Source organism: Castor canadensis, chromosome 1 (assembly GCF_047511655.1).
Source record: "Castor canadensis chromosome 1, mCasCan1.hap1v2, whole genome shotgun sequence".
Lineage (NCBI taxonomy): Eukaryota > Metazoa > Chordata > Mammalia > Rodentia > Castoridae > Castor > Castor canadensis.
The window spans coordinates 73,857,919-73,864,330 of NC_133386.1; the positions used below are offsets into that span (position 1 = coordinate 73,857,919).

A 6,412-nucleotide genomic window follows, 5' to 3' on the forward strand; every position below is an offset into this window, starting at 1 on the left:
CCTCTAATTTTTTAAATTATTAAAAAATACATCTAATAATATAATGTAGAAAACAGAGCTTAATTTTTAATATGTTTTGGGATTCCTATCTGCTCTGAGGCACCCTTTAAGAAACAAGCTGCATCACACTTTTCAAAAGAAATTAGTGTTACTTTTAAAGTGGTAGATGGCAAAATAATTGGATAACAAAAACATAATTCATTAATTCAGTAAATTCAGCCTATAAACTAAGCCAGTTTGGAATATCATATGGAACAAAACATCTAACTATCTCACATCATCCAATTATATTGCCATCATGTAGCTAGTCATAAATTAAAGAAGAAGAAAAATAATCTCCAAGAAATAACTTCAATCCACAGTAAGGCATATTTCTAGATGTCTCCCTTGAGGAATAGTAACCTTCTATTTAACTTAGCTTATATCTTCAGGGTTACTACAATTGATCAAATGATAAAGGGAAAATCCATTAAAGGGTTTATCCAAAGCTGGGAATTACTAAGAACTAACACTCTGAGACATGAGTTTAACACAACACTCGCTTCATGGATTTTTTCTTAAGGGTGCTATATAAAATCAACCATTTTCAAAGGAGCATTCCCATAGCATGAAATGTCACATGCCTGACTAATAGTGAGTTTCTGCAGAGCCAGTGTCTCTCATACACTTTCTGCCTCCTACACAAATCCACTGGGCTCACATTACCAGTCCTCTTCTGACCTTGGAAGCAGCAATAGTGCTGTGATTCCTATTTGATGAGGGAGGTAGAGAGTGAGTTATAGGTCATTTGAAAATCTTATCTTTCGGCTGTAAGGAAGTCATTCAGTTTCTTCAAATATTTGGTCTTACTAGACATCCAGTTTCAAAATTGTCCTTCTACTAAAGGAAGAACATTATCACTTCATCCTGTCCTTGTCCATGTGGTCACTCTATCTCCAGCCCCATCCAGTCAGTCACCAAGCCCTGCCTTTTCTTCTAAATTTTTTCCATTACTCTCTTTTTTTCCAGATCCACTGCCAGTGGCTGGTTTCAGACCTCCTCATCCTAGATTGCTGCAGTAGACCCATCTAGCCTACTTCTGCACTGCTGCCAAAAGAATAGTTTGGGCCTTCCAATCTTGAAATAATTAAAAAAAAAATTTTATTAGGATATATTCATTGTACAGGGGGGATTCATTGTAACAATTCCAAATTCTAAACTTTGGTTAGATCACCCCCACTGTCTCTCCCACTTAACCCCTTCTCCAATTTTGCAGTCCTATCTTTTATTATTAATTTTTAAGTCAATGTTTAAAAGAGTTTCTCAGTGTATTCCTGCTGTGAGGACCATTTACTTTGGTCCATTCAGCCCCTTCCATTGTTCTCCCTTACTCCTTTACCTCCCACCCCCCGTTTTTTTTTTTAACAGTTTTCAATACACATCCTTATATCCTCTCCCTTCAGAGGTGTTATGTTTTATGATATTGCTGATGCTCTATCATTCTCTTTTCCTTTCCTTTTCCTCTATCATGCTCTTTCCCCAAGTTCAATAAAGTAGTTCCACTACTTTACATGTTCTACATATGAGATTGTATATGATCATGCTTGTTTTTGTGTATTTGATTTTAGACCTCCAAAGAAGTTGCAAAATGGAGTTCTCATACATTCTTCATTCAGTTTGTCTTAATATTAATCTCTTACATGACCATAACACAATTGTTGGGGGATTTTTGTTAATATTATGTTTTATTGACATTTTGTAACTATACACATTTGTGGAGTACAATATGGTATATGACATGTGTATACAATGTGGAATGGTTAAATCAAGTTCATTAACTTATCTACCACCCACTTACTTTTTGTGGTGCAACATTTTTAATTTACCCTTTACTCTTTAAATTTACTCTTTTCCTCTTCAAATTTTACTCTTTGGAGATACATTGTTATTAATTATAACTTGGCTGTGCAATAGATCCTAAAACATATTCCTCCTGACTAAACTGAAACTTTATATAGTTCAATCAACAGCTTCCCATTTTCTATCCCACCCCAACTCCCTCCACAGCCTCTGGTAATCATCATTTTACTCTCTACTTCTAAGAATTCAACTTTATTAGATTTTAAATATAAGTAAGATCATGCAGTATTTTTCTTTTTTGTGTCTGGCTTATTTCACTTAAGATACTGTCCTCCAGGTTTATCCATGTTGTCATAAATTACAGAATTTCCTTCTCTTTGAAGACTAACTGGTATTTACATATATTTTATATGAAACACATATTTATATATAACATATATACATAACATTGTCACATATATTTATATATAATTAATATCACACTTTCTGTATCCATTCATCCATTGAAGGATGCAGTTGATTCCATATCTTAGCTATTGTGAATAATGCTGCAATGATCATGGGAATACAGATATTCCCACAAACTATCCACTTCATTTCCTTTGGTTATCTACCCTAAAGTAGGATTTGTAGATCATTTGGTGGTTCTATTTTTAATTTTTTCAAGTACTATTTTTCATAATAGATATACTAGCTTACATTCCCCACCAGAAGTGTACAAGAGTTTCCTTTTCTCTACATTCCTGCCAATACTTTTCTTTTTTTTTTTTTTTTTTGGTATTAGTTATTCCAACAAGCTTTAAGTGATATCTTATTGTGATTTTAACTTGCATTTTTCCTGATAAAGAGTGACACTAAACTGCTTCTTCTTTCTGTTTTTCATGAATCTGTTAGCCATCTGTATGCCTTCTTTTAAGAAATGTCTGTTCAGGCTGCCAGAGTGACTCAAGTGGTAGAGCTCTGGCTTAGAAAGTACAAGTACTTGAGTTCAAACCCCAGTGCTGCAAAAAAATTCTTTAGTATGGAGGCTCTTCAAAAAACTAAAACTAGAACTGCCATATGATCCAGCAATTCCATGCCTAAGGATATACCTGAAGAAATATAAGTCAAATTACAATAAAGACATCTGCACACCCATGTTTATTGCAGCACTATTCACAATAGCTAAGCTATGGAAACAGCCAAGATGCCCTACTACTGATGAGTGGATTATGAAAATGTGTTATTTATACACAATGGAATTTTATTCAGACACAAAGAGGAATGAAATGTTATCATTTGCAGGTAAGTGAATGGACTGGAGAACATCATCTTAAGTGAAGTTAGCCAGGTTCAGAAGGCAAAAACTGCATGCTTTTTGTCATATGTGGAATATAGACCTAATATAAATACAGCAATATTATGAAAAACAGGTCACATTTAGGGGAGGTCACATACAAGAAAGGAAGGGTAAAAGAAGGAAGTTAAGAAGAAGGTGAATATGGTCGATGGACTTCCTATACAAGAATGAATATAGCATTTTTAGAACTGTTGAAATCACAATAAGAAGTGTACTAAGGTAGGAAGGAGAAAAATAGAGGAGATGAACCAATTTGGGTTATAATACACATATACATGGCAATATCACAAGGAAACTCTCTGTATAGCTATCTTAAACAAACAAAAATGTCATTTTTTTCTTTTACAATGTCAGAGAACAAGAGGGCAGAACAGGTCCTGTCTGTGGGCTTGGTAACAGTAGGAAGGGAGAGAATGTGGGGAAAGGCTGTAGGAGGGTGAATCTAATGCAAATAATGTGTATACATGTATGTAAATGGGAAATGACACCTGTTGAAACTATTCCAAGAATGAGGGGAGGGAGGATAAAGGAGAATGATGGAGGGGGTGAATCCAAGTATGATATATTCAATATCTTATAAGAACTTTTGTAAATGCCACAATGTACACCCAGCACAAAAATTTAAAAAATCAACTAACCATACATGTAAGACTTTTTAAAAATTAATTAATTTAAGATATTAAAAAAGAAATGTCTGTTTGGGTTCTTTGCCCATTTTTTAGTCAAGTTACTATTTTCTTACTGTAGAGTGGAGTTCCTTATACATTCTGAAAATTAACCCCATGTCAAATATGTGGTTTGCAAATATTTTTTCCCATTATGGCGTTGTCTCTTTAGCTTACTTAGTCTCTTTGTCAGATGGTCAAAAAGCACATGAAAAAATTCTCACTATCTCTATCCATAAAGGAAATGCAAATCAAAACCACATTAAGATTCCACCTCACCCCTGTTAGAATAGCCATCATCAAAAACACCACCACCAACAGATGTTGGCAAGGATGTGGGGAAAAAGGAACCCTCGTACACTGCTGGTGGGAATGCAAGTTGGTGCAACCACTCTGGAAAAAAATTTGGAGGCTTCTTAAAAATCTAAACATAGATCTGCCATATGATCCAGCAATCCCACTCCTGGGGATATACCCAAAGGAATGCGACACAGGTTACTCCAGAGGCAGCTGCACACCCATGTTTATTGCAGACCTATTCACAATAGCCAAGTTTTGGAAACAACCAAGATGCCCCACTACTGACAAATGGATCAAGAAAATGTGGTATTTATACACAATGGAATTTTACTCAGCCATGAAGAAAAGTGAAATCTTATCATTTGCAAGTAAATGGATGGAACTAGAGAACATCATTCTGAGTGAGGTTAGCCAGACTCAGAAGACCAAAAATCATATGTTCTCACTCATATGTGGTCTTTAGATCAAGGGCAAATACAACAGTGTTGTAGGACTTGGGTTACATGACAAGGGGAGAACATATACAGGAGGTACGGGGTTAGATAGAAAACCCAAAACATGAAAGCATTTGATGTCCCCACTCCAGAGGAATTAATACAGAAATCTTAAAGCGACAGAGGTCAACATGAGAAGGGGATCAAGAACCAGTGTGAAGATCAGTTAGAGATGAATCAACCTGGGATGTAACACATTTGTACATGAAAGCAATGCTAGGAATCTCTCTGTATAGCTGTCCTTATCTCAACTAGCAAAAATGCTATGTCTTTCTTATTATTGCTTACTTCTACTCTTCAACAGAACTGGAGAAAAGTGCAGAACAGGTTCTACCTGGAAGGGAGTGGGTGGGGGGAAGAGGGTGGGGGCGGGGGCAGGAGGGAGAAATGACCCAAACAATGTATGCACATGTGAATAAACGAATAATAAAAAAAGTGTAAAAATAAAAATAAACCTTTGATGAAATCCCATTTTACTGTTTTTCCTTTTGTTGCCTATGATTTCAGGAACATATACCCCTGAACCCCAAAATATCATTGCCCAGAACAATGTTGTGATCTTTTCCCCCATTTTCTGATGTTCAGTAGGACATACAGAAATTGTTGAATTCTTGCTCCAACTTGGAGTGCCAGTGAGTAATAAAGACGATGCAGGTGGGTCTCCTCTTCATATCGCTGCTTCTGCCAGCCTGGATGAAATTGGTAAAAGCCCTTCTGGGAAAAGGTACACAAGTGAATGCTGTCAATCAAAATGGCTTTTCTGCTTCAAAGGATAGGCATGAGATTGCTGTCATGTTACTAGAAGGTGGGGCTAATCCAGATGCTAAGGACCCTTGTGAGGCTACAGCAATGCACTGGGCAGCAGCCAAGGGTGACTTGAAGAGGATTCATATCCTTCTGTACTACAAAGCATCCACAAACACACTTAGCCTGTGATGAGGAGAGGCTAGAAGAAGCAAAACTGATGGTGTTCAAAGAAGCAACAGAATAAAGAAGAGAAGACACCCTTGAAAGTGGCTAACAATGGCCTGGGTTTAATACTCAGGAGAATGGTGGAAGGTTAAGCAGTTTGGATTTATTCTTACTTTGTATGTTTTGTTGTCCCCAGTGTCCTGGAAACTATACCTGTGCGCAAGTGATCGTATATGAATGGTAAATTTTTGTCACCTTCAAAATCTTATAAACACATTTCATTGTCCCTACTGAGGTACTTGTTCTAAGCTTACAACCTGCTTTCTAAGCATTGAATAACTGTTGAGCTTGTTCTACTGTTGTCATATATTATTCTGTGTATATTGGATTTATTGTTCACTTTGAGTGAGTGAATTCTGTGACTGTTGTGACTCTTGAGCACCCTCCCATGCATCTTCTCTCCTTCCTCCCATGAAACAAAACAACCCCAAGACCAACAGGCCAGTTGTTCCTCCAGGTGGTTCTAAGTGGAGTCCGTAAGTTCCTCTGTATGGTTAAGACACCCTAACTTGTTTTCCAAGCTCGCTCAGAGGCCTATGCCAAATATTTCTGTTCTTTTCAACAATGAGGTTTAGTTTACTTTTGTTATAGGAGGAATACTTGCATATTTTAGTGGACCTAATTCTAAGTTAGAGGATATGCTCTAAAATAATGAAGAACAATAGCCTGTGTACCCATGTATCATTTGATGAGCTGATTTCCCCCAAAGCAAGATGTATCATTTTTTAAAAGTAAATTTTAAGAGTATTTACATTGAGTTACCTTGTATTGAAAAAATGCCAAGCTTGTCAAAGTGATAGTAA

The 6,412-nt window shown here is 36.4% G+C and overlaps 1 pseudogene; it reads left to right on the forward strand.

The window, feature by feature from the left end:
- Positions 1-5,218: 5,218 nt before the first annotated feature.
- LOC109686470 (cyclin-dependent kinase inhibitor 2A-like) lies at positions 5,219-5,701 on the forward strand (annotated as a pseudogene).
- The last annotated feature ends 711 nt before the right edge of the window (positions 5,702-6,412 follow it).